Source organism: Rhinolophus sinicus, chromosome 17 (assembly GCF_057876585.1).
Source record: "Rhinolophus sinicus isolate RSI-liver-muscle chromosome 17, RSI-T2T, whole genome shotgun sequence".
In the NCBI taxonomy this organism is placed as follows: Eukaryota; Metazoa; Chordata; class Mammalia; order Chiroptera; family Rhinolophidae; genus Rhinolophus; species Rhinolophus sinicus.
In genome coordinates, this window is record NC_142517.1 from 137,898,553 (window position 1) to 137,912,179 (window position 13,627).

The window sequence follows — 13,627 nt, forward strand, 5'->3', positions numbered from 1 at the left end:
GCTATGTCATTTTATGTAGAATTTTTATTATGCTTCTGAGGATGCTTTATTGGTGAATTACGTTAAATCGATCTAGAAAAAAACTTTTTAAAAGGCATTTTTTCATATGCCCTAAGGATTACTTGACTAGACTTCGATTGCTTTATCCATTTGATGGTTAGTTTCAGTTGTCATGGATAAACAAAAGAGTAACTAACTAGAATATATCAAACATTACTTTATTTTGAAAAGTATGTTCTAGCTGAACACATCCCATACCCAGTTTGGTGAAAGTATTCTGCTGATAAAAATATAGACTTATGTTTGACAGCTTTTAAATCAAATTCAAACAGAATAAATAAAACTAATCCAGTGCGATAAAGAATAAGTCTAGTTATCGATTTGTTCATTAAAATGAAAAATAACGCATGTAAATAAAATGCATGAAGCATGGATCCAAGAGCAAACACAGAGCAATAATGAGCTCAGAAGCATAAGCTGTCTGCATAATAGGGTATATGGTAGAGGGTGAGAGTCTGCTCAAGAGACAGCCAGATGTGCGCACAGCTCCAGCATCCACAGAACTGACTGAAGAGTCTTCCCTTGCCCCTCTTGAGTGTCTTCCTTTTGGCAATGGCACCAGTAAATCAGCTCATGGCCAAAAACAGAGAAACAACCACAATAAATGCTAAAGTGCGGTTTCATCAAGTGGGACGTATACACATACCACAAAACCAAGGAAAGTCACGTGAGGGAGAACCCCACGCTCTAAAGTCACTGGTAACAGCGAGCTAACAGACTTGCCAGATTTAAGCTCTTCTCATATTTAAAGTTGTATTTATGCCTTTCAGAAAAACATGGAGACGTGAAACAAGAGTTTCTGGCATTCTATTTCAAGTCCTCCTCATTTCCATGACATTCTATATTCTCAATTATCTCTTCTCCAAGATTTTAATTACTTCTCTTTTTGAAGGTGGGAGGAGTAAATTAGTAGTTCCAGCATTAAAATCTTATTCCTTCTCATGTCCTTCTTTAAAGTAATTCTGGGAGCATCAGCCAGAGAGAAGCAGCACGAACAGCCAAAGAGAAGTGGCACTACCTACTCTGAGCAGGGATTCACAGCCCCTTGTCTCTGTTGCTTTCCAGATTTATAATCTTCAAAAGCACCAGCTTCTTGATTTCCAATCTGATGGGATTTAGCCTGATTCAAACCCCAGCTGTGTCCTGTGTCTGCCTACTAAGGGCATTTAATCAGAGACTGTGTTTCCTCCCTCTAGGAAAAGATTTCAAGATGCTGAGCCAACCGTCACGCAATCTGACTTACACACACTAAAAGCATAAAAAGGGTTACACCCAAAGGTCACTAGATTCCATAACATCCTAAAGACAGCAACGATGGTCCTACCAACTATCTGTTCCAACTTGGAAAGCCAAGCTTGTATGTATAGTAGGTTAACTCACTAAGATAGTAGATTTTATAAAACTGATCAATATTCTGCATCAAGAAGACATGAAAAGACAATGAGCATTGCTCAATCACCTTGCTTGAGCCAGGTGCAAGTCTAGGCATTACTGATCAAATATAAGGCAAATAATCTTACCCTCTGCAGTTTCACAATCCTGTAAGGGAGACAGTCACCTCAGGATTAGTTACACTTCAATACAAGATCAGGGACCACAGCCATCATGGTAACCATGGAGCCCCAGGGTTCTGCACTTAGGCATGCTCAAAAAGTATTTTTTGTCTGGTTTTATTGATCAAAAAATATTTTGAATGAATGAATGAGCAGAAGCTAGGACAGAGATATTAACAAAGCTCAGTGGTTGAAAAAGAGCCATTTAAATAACAACTTGTGCCTAGGGGGTATCAGGTGAAGCTTCACTGGAAAGGTAACCTTTTCAGTCTAATCTTGACCAATGAATAAGATTAACCAGACAAAGACAAATGTAAAAGACATGCTAGGAAGCAGGCATGACATGAACAGATCTGTGAAAGACCCAATATCCTCAAGGAAAAGTCAGAAGCTCAGTCAACAGCAGATGAAGTACATACCTGACCATTTTGGAGGCTGGAGCTAGAGAAAAATGTTGGGGTCAGATATAGGACATAATAAAATATTTAGATTTTTATCCTGTAGGCAAAAGAGATACAATGGAGTTTGTAAAATAAGAAAACCATAGAGAAATTTTGTTTATTAGAAAGAGAATCTCTAAATTCACCAGAGGGCAGAAGAAACAAATTACTTTGAGGACCCCCGGCATTTCCTTGTGCATGTGTTTGTGTGTGTGTGTGTACACTTTTCAACATTTTCTGGGAATGAAATGATAATCTTGTATTCTTAGGAGCATTTCTATGTTATGATGAACAAACATTTTAAGAAATTATCACCTTAATATAATCGAAGCACAAATCTGAAACAGTCTCCCTGAAAAATCAAGCTAGTTAGCACATCCCATTTCAGCGTGGACCTGTATAAACTTACCCACCCAGGACATGGGAAGTTGCCCCTCTTTTAACTCACACAAAAGGCTTCTTAGAGATTTATTCCATCCTATATGTTGAGAGTCTGCCTACTTAGTGTGTGCCATGCGACAGGATCACAGCTAGTACTTGAAAGCCATAGGATGGTTCTCCCTATCCAATTAGAAAACAAAGGATCCAATTAAGAAAAATTAGAAAAGCTGTTAAAAGGGAACAATCACTTGCCAATGATGCTGTCCTTACAGTTTAACACAGCCAGAAATTGACCTGTACTTCTCTTTTTCACATTTATTTTTGTAAATTATAAGTTAATCACCCTGTCAATGCCTAATTAGAAGGTCCTGCAAAGAGTTTCATCCAAAAGGACTGTCACTAAGAGTTCTGGGTCAAATTGCTATGTTGTCAAAAATGATAAATAAAACCAAAACAATATAAACTCTCTCATGGGAAAATCAAATCTTAATACAAAACAACAAAGATTTTCTTCAAACATAATAACCACATATTAATTTCTCAATTAAAATGTTTCATCTTATCTTTAGAAAATAGATGGATCTTTTTCTTTTCTCTTTCTTTAAACCAAGGGTTGCAAAGTCAAATGCTTACTAGGGCCATGCGGGTAATATAAGTGAGTAAAGAGGAGCAGGCTTAAGGCATTATGAAGTGATAGCAGCTGGGGAAAACTTGAGCTCAACCTCCGGCCAAAAGGGCCAGCTTCTACACAGCTCAAGCCGACGTTGCTTATGTGGGAATGTGGGCACAGTTTGCCAGACCTTCTGATCTTTCATGAAAAGCCAGAATATCAGAAACTTCTGTGAAACCTGATTTTTAAGGGCACCTAATAAAACACATCTGAGCAGACTCAGCCCAAGCACCTCCATTTTTGTGAACTTAGTGTTAAACCTTAATGGTGCAAAGCCTGCTCCCTAGCAAACGATAGCACATGAAGCAAATGGTGGAGATATGTGAATGAGCCAGTGCAATGCGTCTGAGGAGAAAACAGGATGACTAAGCACTTAGGAGAATTGCTGTTTAGGTCGTGGGCAAATTATCTACTTAATCTGGGTCTCTGTCTTCCCATCTATAAAATAGAATAATACTTGCTTCATCTTGCCTCTTAGAGCTGTCTAACGGAATCATGTGACAGAAATTAAAACACGTAATATACCATGAAACTATAAATTGTTCCTCCTAGATGTAGATGATAGACCTCCAGCCTATTGACTGACAATTAACTTTATGATCTTCTAAAGATGATGAGAAGGAAGGTGGAGACCAGACTCTAAAAAGCCTTGAATGCCATACCAAGAAGTTTTATATTACATCTGTCGTCAAGCTTGAGACCCTAAATGGTGTTTAGCAGGGAAGTGACTTTATCTGAGCTGTAAAGATTCACCGGGCAACTTCATAGAATAGAGTTTGAAGCAGGGAGAAATGATAAGCACCATTGCCAGACTGAAGATTGTTACCGTAGTATCATTAAAGCAGATCTGAATTCAGACAGTGGCCACAGATACAGAAATCAATATTACAGAGCATCGTCTCACTGACCTTCTGAGCTGTACCCACCAACTCTTAATTATGATGCTAAGTGCAAAGCACCATTTGTTGTCACGTGGAACTCCTATAGCATGCTGGGTTAGGATAGGGGTGGATTCTGGCTCTCTGACAATGACTTGGCGTTTACCAGTAACTGTCTTAAGATATTTGGACCAAGTCATGCCCAAGTCAGATGAGTACACATGCTACCACCTTTTGCTTCCCGATGATCATAAGGTCGTTTCCATCTTGACTCTTCCCTCCTTTCTCTTTGGGCAACACTGCTCCTCTGATAACCCACAAGACCACCAAAAGCATTAGTTCTGGAAAGATGAATTTTGATTAGTTAACATTTATATAGTGCTTATTATGTGCCAGGAACTGCACTTTATATAGATATTGTTTCATTTAATCTTCACAACTCTGTGGGGGGAGGAACTATTATTATTCCTGATTTATATTAGAGGAAATCAAGGGGGGGAAATGATGAAGTTACCTAAGTTCATGCAGTTAGTGCCAGGTTAGTATTTCTATCTAAATAATATGGCTCCAGAGGCCTCTGTCTAAACCACTATACCATATGTTCACTAGGTTAGGAAAAGGAACTGAAGAAATGTAAGCACACAAACACCCTAAATATTCATACTCCCTATGTGGGTACCTGGTCACTCTCCTGTTAAAACATGCAATGAGAGTTTTACTTTCATACTAATTTTCATGAAAGAACAAGAGGGATACTAGGTATTTCCCCAAAAGAAATGTAGGAACCTTTGTTGTCATGAGTAGATGTCTAAATCTCAGTCGTGTTATTGCTACTATCATTTTAATATTCACGTACCATTTAATTTTACTACATGTTTTACAGACATCGTACCGACCATTTTACTACATTATAGAGAGGACAGAAGGGGAGCCTCTGTGCCCACATCTGTAAAAGGACCTGTTTGGGTGGCTTCTACTCTGTGTTACATCATATTGTCCTGTGTTGGATCATATTTGTCAGTGCCCCCTCAATCATCCATCATATCATACTGCCTAATATTGTACTGAAATTAAATTTGGCCTGTTAGGGGTTCTGTGCAAGATGAAAAATTGGGTCCCCAGCAGTCCTCCTCTTTAAAACAAATGAGAAAGAGGCAGGCATCAAGACACGCTGTGTCTCATGCTGCAAAGAGTGATCCTGAATCATCCAAATGATGAGACTACAGTGAACATCTTGTACAAAAGGATGACAATTTTCTGTAGTAGTGTTATCAAAATGAAAATGTCTAGCTATCTTGGTGAGAGACCTGACAGGATGCACACACACACACACACACACACACACACACACACACATGCACACACACATACACGCACACATCCCTTATAGACTTATCCAGCTGATTTTTGCTATCTTTTGCTTGAAGTGAAGCATGCAAGGTCCACGAAATTCTTCAGCAATCATCTGAATTCTATAAAACACTCTTCCTTCCATTAGGAGAGTGCTGGGAAAACAGTGAGGGAGAGGGGTAACACTATGCCCATGGTTGGTGCTCAGTATACTTGTTGGATGAGTGAACTATGACAAACACCCACAACATGAGCAATGTTAAATATGAATACAATCCACCATCAGGTTTCCTATCAACTAGTCCTAGCAAGTTAAATGTAGCCTCAAGTCACTGGTGTTTGTACTGGCACCTAGTCCCACCTACAAAAGGATCATCAAACAGATCCCCCTTCAACTACCCGTCTTCAAGTCTAAGTCCCCAAGAAATGCTTCTTTCCTAAGCTCAGCAGCAAAGACGGTGAGATTCGCTTACCTAACTTCTGCAAGTCTAACAGTGAATTCTGACATCCTGCTTCACATCTGGAAGAGTCCAGGCATCCGTGACACCCAGCAACACCTTCCACTCACCTCCCCTGCCCTGACAACGGTATGATTTCAGTGTTAGATCAATGCTATAGAGTATAGGCTTTCTGACCAATGTATGAAAATCTCAACAGCCAAGAAATCTGGCGACTACAAGCGTTGGCCTAAAATATCCCTTTCTTCTGGCACTATTTAAGCTGACAAGTTGACTTGAGACGCACACACACTCACATTTTAAGAGCAGGACTTGCACTAACCATTCTCACATCACTAGCAAAATGTGTTCGAAGTCCATATTGTGCAGCATACTTGAAGACGTGTGGATTTTTCCACATCATTTGGTGACATTTTACACAGTTTAATTTCTGCCTTTATTGTGAGACCCTACCTTTTTTGCCTCACAAACATTCCACCAATGGGATTTCCTTCAGCATTTTAACCCTGGGCTCAGATTCTCTCCTCTCCTTCAGGATCTATTTGTATTGCTGCTGCACGATGTGACTGTCTGTCAAATTCCAGCCTCCACTGATCCTAAGGAAGAGGACAGAGACGTCCAGCTGCTGAGGAGAGAAAGAGTCAGGGGAGGAGGAGCCAACCTTTGGGGATATGAAGGGAACTCCATACTTAGAACTCCAAAGAGAGGTCAAGATAGAAAGCTCGAGGAAATGTGGTCCAGCTCAGAATGTCTCGTTTCTGCCGTGTTCCCACAAGTCCAGGTGAAAGGCAGCTTTTAAGTTGGAGGAGATGAAGAATACAATGGAAACCAAAATTGGTTTGAGCTCACTATTTTTCTAGCTATCAGTTCTAAGGTCACAGTCACTAAAACTGGAAACTCAAAAATGACTTCAAAAAGGCAAATGCTAACTAGATTTCACACTGGATTTCATTTTACTTGGCATTACAGAAAGAATGCAGGTATTAAATAAACTGTTTCCTGTATACAATAAGGTTAATTAGTAGTGAGGGATGGAAAATCAGTGTAGACATAACTCTTTTCGACAGGTATCAAAAATAATCCCCTGATCCCTACAGACCCCAGCTGCATTGAAAGAGGAGCAATATAAAAGATTCTTTAAGCACAAAATTTTCGGACACATTCTCCAGGTGTCCGCAACACCATTTAAATAGGCCCTGAGCCCCCTGAGCATGCTGGCTCCGCGTTCCCTTCTCTTCCTCTAACTTAAAGGCGAAGCTACTCACTCTGAATGTTGAGGTGCTGCATAAAGGCTCTCCATACAAAGCGGCTGGGATTGCAAAGGGAGACAGACGGGAGAACAAAAAGAAGAATATATTGCAGCCTGAATGGAACTTCCCTAAGCTCCTTATCAATAAGGTTAATAAGGGTCTATGCAATTTACTGATCACTTAGATGGAACACTCCAAATCTCCACGTCGGCGCTAGCTTTTAATGCTTTTCACAGCCAATCACATAAAAGCCCTTTTGCTCCGCACCCTAGAGAATAAACTCCGGTTCACTATCCTGGCCTCTGTAAAAATCTCCGGTCTGTTATTACACTTCTACCTGCCCTAGTTAAGCAGATTAACAGTTATTTCCTAGAATTTGATCTATGAGGCTCTTTGTAATTGAAGCTGGAGTACTCAGATATTTCTTTTAAAAAAATGTATTTCTGAAAAACACACATTCCTTTTTTCTCTGGTTTAATTTTGTTATCCTCAATCGTATGCATGATATAAAAATAATTCCAAACTTCTATCTTCTCTATAAAATACATGTCATATCAAAAAGGTGACAAGAGGGGGGAAAAGTAATTAGTGAGTTCACAGAGTTCAGTAGAAAAGTTAAAATGGAGTAACACATTACTTTTTATGTTAAGATTTCACAAGACAAATCTTGCCTGTGTTTTAATTGCATGTGACCCTGGCAGTCCTACTCTGAAATGAAGTGCCGTAAAATTAAAGATGACAGACGCTCAAAACAAGTCTTGTGATCTTGATTAGACTACAAAGACCACACTCTCTCTGCTGCAACTCAGATATCATGGACTGTTTTATTTGGGGAATTGCTTCATTAATGCTTTCTTTGACTAGACATGTTTATTACTTAAAAAAAAAATTACTGAATATGTGATATCGTGCTTGCATAACTAAATAATTCTTAAAAAGCAAGTTATAAATGAGAGTTTAAATAACCCTAAGGCCTGATATTTGTATACTTATGTATAATATGAATGTGGGTGTATATGAATGAATATGTGTATATTAAATTATATGTCCATCTTTGATACATATATTGCCTAGTCTAACCTACAAATCTCTATTATAGCCTGAGAAGCAGTGCAATTCATTTGTCATATTTCCTTATAGTCATGTACAATTCCCCAGGCCAACAAAATGTACAAAACTATACATTGTCCTATAAAAACTATTTCTGAGAAACACTCCTTGGACTCTTAAACTTTTCAAGCATAGTCTGAGAAAATAATTGGATTTGACTCACACCTAATTTTTCAAAATTGTCACAAAATCATTCTACCTAAATTACATAAGACATAGAATAGATGCTTTTAAATCCCACTTCTCCCTTGTTAAACAAAAGCAAGAAATTGGGGAGGGAGTCTTCATTGTATTACACTCTAAATGTCTCCTCTGCATGTCCCCATGGGCCCGCTAGAGGACTTGCTTTAGTCTCAAGCTCTGTAGGTCAGGTCTTCATGCTTACCTGAGTAGTTCAGATTATTTTTCACTTCTAGGATCTCCTACACTCTAAATTTCAATGATTCTATTATTTTGTCCCGTTTCAAGAACACTATTTTCAACTCATATATTTTGTTTCAGGAAACAAAAGAATTTGTGCTGGTTATGTGGATGTTACTATCAACAAGAATATATGGAGTTAATGTAGAATCAAAGCTGGAAAATCTGGTTTCTAGAGTTCACTTTTTTATTGTAGCTGTGATTCCAGAAAAGTCTATAAACACATCTATCTCAACTTCTTTAAGTGTAAAATACATATAGCAGTTTCTCACCTACCTAACAAGCAGGGCTATTGTGAAAAAAAAATGAGAACATATATAAAAACTTTTTGGAAAGTTTAAAAGATACGGCTTCCTAATTAGTAGTATTTTTAGTATAATTATTCTCTCAATGGTCTTCAGTATACACAAAAGGCTTTGTAAATGTACAAGCCAAATGGTCCTTTAACTTATCACACTGTGTCTTCAAACAGCCTACATACCTGTCTTTGTCCCTTTAGAGTTTATCAACACTGTGTCAAAAATCCTCAGGTGTGAGATGTGTTATGTCTCTCAGATGAGAGATTTTATTCACCAGAACAACCTAGGATCGTGAACACCAGGAAATGTTTATTAGAATCTAATTGGGCATAGTATCGAAAAACCATGTTATGCTACGAGAACTAGAATTGTATCTACTTCCTGCCTCTCAATATCTCTCTGACTCTGTGTTATCTGTCTCTGTGCCTGTCTTTGTCTTTTCCTATCTCTATACTTCTCTGTGTCTCCATTTTTTTGTCTCTCCCTCTGTCTGCATTCCTGCTTCCCACCCTCACAACCAGAGCAAGAATCTTAACCTAGGTTTCATGGTATCCTGGACCCCTGGGCTCTAGCAGATACATAAACTCTTGGAACTTTCATGCTACATCATGCATTTTTCTGTAATTAAAGTCTAGAGTTTTCATCAAACTCTCAAAGAAGTCTATGATTAGGAATTACTGTTGTAAATTCATTTCCCAGTTTATCAATACTACTATCTTATATCTGAACTGAACCTCATGTGGGTCACTTTTAACCAAATCCTAAGGTCTACCAGGCCCTTCATGGCTTTCCATCTGACTGCCTGGCAAGATAGGCTGGTCCAAAGAATTAAATATAGATCCAACAAAATCAATTACTACACATCAAAGAATGATGATTCAATCCTTAGAGGAACTCCCATTTAAAACTGATGAAAACAGTAAATAGAGGCATCCATGAAATTTTGCCTGTTATTCAATGGAGGATATTTAGTATTTTAAGAATAAATCCAATAGTAATACAAATAGTTCATTCTCACAATGCCCACATTTAAACTGTGCCAGACACATGTCCTGTGCCTGCATGGTACTTCTACACCATTAGCTGCCACAAATCAAAGGGAATGTCATTGCTTTTAATCGGATTACATAGAACCCAGTAACAAGCAGGAAGACTAGCTTTTTAGGCTGAGTAACTGGCCAGTAATTTGGATGTTTAACTAAATGATTGGCTGCCAAATTGACAGGTCATCTACACTGAACTAGCCACTATTCCATGAATTTTCATGACCAGGATCACAATGGTTCATTTGCATGTGTGAAATTCTGCTGTGAAGCTGGCTTTTGAACTGGCTAGCTCAGCCAAAGATGTGTTTCACAGGGCCATGCGTTAGTGCCTCAGAAATATCATGACATGAGGGTAGCATAGATCTTCCCAAACCCTTCTATTCCATTTAAATATAACCTATAATAAAAAGGCCAATCAACAAAAATTATAATGGCTGGAATATAAAGAATACAGGGAGAAAATGGAACATTAGAAAACGAAGATTAGCACCAAAAATGAGCATTTGGAAGAGGAGACAGAAGCTTAAAGTCTTTGAGTCTCAAGAAAAGCTTTAGATTTGCATGGGGCTATTGCTCAGGGTAACTTCTTACACAGTGAGCATTCAGTAAATATGGAGGCATCGCTGTCATCATTATTAAAAAACAGCTGTTAACCACCAATTGTGTACAATATATTGGGACAAACATGAGGACAACAAGCAGAAGCCCTATGAGACCAAGTCTTTCCTTTAAGGGATTTATGATCTAGTCATAGGTGAAACATGAGGCAAAAAAATAAAAATCACATTTTTATTAACCCACATTTATTACCGACTTACAATGTGCCACGTATCTTGCAACAAGACTGTGATATAGCAGTGATATAATGAATATTTCAAAGATGAGTAAATGTAAGCTTACGTGGAAAGGTCATATCATTGTCCAAGGGATTACAGCTAAGAAGTAGTTTTGAACCAGGTATCTACCTTAGACAAATATTTTCAGTTCCTCCACATTAAAAAAAAAAAAAATTAAGTCCAAAATATATTTCCTGTGACATATAATAGTAGTCATACTATTATATACATATATACAAATATGTAGTAATATACAATAAAATTATGTAGTAATGCAAAATTAGAGAACTAAGCAAGGGAACATTTATATAATGAGATATTATGAAGACATTTAAAATCTATTGTATATGAATACTATTGACAAGAGAAATTTTACTAAGAGATAAAACAGGTTATACATAGGTAGGGTATGATGCCGTTGTTATAAATACTGTAATATGTTCATACACAAAACAGATTATTAGTGGTGGTTATCCTTGGGTTGTGAGATTATCAGTAATTAATTTTCTCCCATTGTGTCTGGCACATCCCCAAGTTTGTCCTTTGAGCATTTGTTACTTTTATACTTAGAAAAAGCCCAAATACAATTGTAAATACATATAAGTGGCAATCTAAGACTATATACGGTAATTGATACAGACAATAAGTCCTGCGGAATTTCAAAAGACATCGAGTTAAACAAGTGCCTGAAGAAATCAGGAGAGGATCCAAGATTTCCATGGCTCTTGAAGGAAAGGCAGGTCAAGAACAAAGGAAGACATCAAGGCAAGTGTGTACCATGCGGCAGAAAGTGGAAAGATGCATTTGGGAAATTGTCGGACTGAGACTACAATGGGGAGTTACAACAGAGGAGGCCTCAGAGAGATAACTGACTTCACATCTTTTCTGGATCACCTTGTCAAAGGTGAAACTAAGTAAAACACAAAAGCCCTTCTGTGACAAGATGTCTAGGAGACAAAAGCATAGAGCACCAGATATGTCCTTTGGCTTAGATACTCGGTTCACAAGCCAGCTTCACAGTGGAATTTCACACATGAGAAGATAGGTAAGGGCCCAATTTTGGAAACTCTGAAATGCCAAGCAAGCACGTTGAACTATATTCTATAGGCAGTGGGGAACCTCTGAAGTTTTAAGCAGGGGGTAATGAAAACAAAAATGTTTTAGTAAAATTAATCTGACAGCAATGGGTAAAGGGATTGGAAGGGAAACAATGACATGGCTCTTTTCATATGCTTTTTTTATGTTGCTGTTGTTTTTGTTTGTTTGTTTTGTTTTTTCGTTTTTCTGTGAAGAACCTATCTTTCTCAATTAAGGTTATAAGCTCCTTGAGAAGAAATACCATAGCTTATATTTCTTTGTATCTCTGGCATTTCTGAGCAAGAGAAGAAGCATGAAACAGTTGTTAAAGGTGTCAGCTTTGGATTCAGAGACCTCTGTGCGACTACCAGCTCCTTGAAGTAGCAATCTGACCTTTCTGTACCTCAATGTGTGCACCTATAAAGTAGGGACAGTACCCACTTCCAAGGACTGTGGTGAGCATTGAGTGAGACTAGGAGATTGTGTGTGCAAAGCCTTTAGAGTGGAAGTGTGCACTAATTGGCAAATATGGTTCTAGCAATCACTATCATGTCCAAAAAAGTTATCAAGACAAGTTAGTTGGTGAATGTGATGTCGATACTTTATTTTGACTCTCTAACTTAGATACTAAGAAGAAGAATGTAAGCCAAATATAACTTAGAAGCCAATTATTATATGGGTAAGGTTGAGCATTGGAAAGATTTGAAGGGCAAAGATTGAGCCCACTGAACCTAATACATACAGAATGCAGCAGGACAGGCGTCAGTAAGCCACAATAAGTCTTCAGCAAGTTTAAAAGAGATGGCTTTTAGCATGGGCTTGCTGTAATAATAAGTGGTTTCTGTGAGAGGAGTGGACCATATCCCCATACATGACAATGAACAATGATGTCTAGCAGCTTGTCCAAAGAAACCTTCCCACTAAATTTCTGCTAACGAACGTCACCCCACTGTACCCTTACTTCACAGTATCCCCCACATGTAATTAGAATAGGCAGATAGTTCCATGGCTTAGTTTAAATGCCTTGAGCTCTTGGAGAGATAACAGATTCTAGGTCTTGGACAGGAAATGCACAAAATGACTTTAGCAGCTCATTGTGCCAAAAGATAAGAAAGATCACTAACGTGATCATGTCAAAAGGACACAGGAGCCAATTCTAAGACACAGGAGCCAATTCTAAGACACTCCACTGGCCTAAAGTCGGATAACTTAAGCACCAAATGTATAATAATTGCAAAGCATTGAAAGATATCAAATACAGTCTTTAAATTCCAAGTAATACTAACAAAAAAGAACAAAAATTCACCACCAAGAAAAAGAGTACTTTAAAAATCATTCAATAATCTGAAAATTGGTATATAAAGGAAACAAACCAATTATTTATTCTGACTCTCTTATATGAACAGTATTTCAGGATAAGCAAATAGTTGATGAGGAAAAATAGTTTTATAGGAGAATTCCAACTGAGAAATGCAGAAGGAAAATTTTACACATACTCAAAAATCGATAAAAGAGTATAATAAAGGTCTATCGCTTAGTTTTAACCAATACCAACATTTTTCTAATATTTCATCTATCTGCTACTTTTTTGTGCTTGAGTATTTTAAAGCAAATCCAAGAAATCATCTCATTGCAACTGTCAACTATAATAAAAACAAAAAAACAAACAAAAGAAAACAAAAACAACCTGAAAAGCTACCATTACACAGTTATAGCATCCAGAAAGCACACCAAAGGTTAAATAAAACTATATCGGATAGAAGTGGCTTTTCATTAGTTATCTCACCTAAACATCTAAT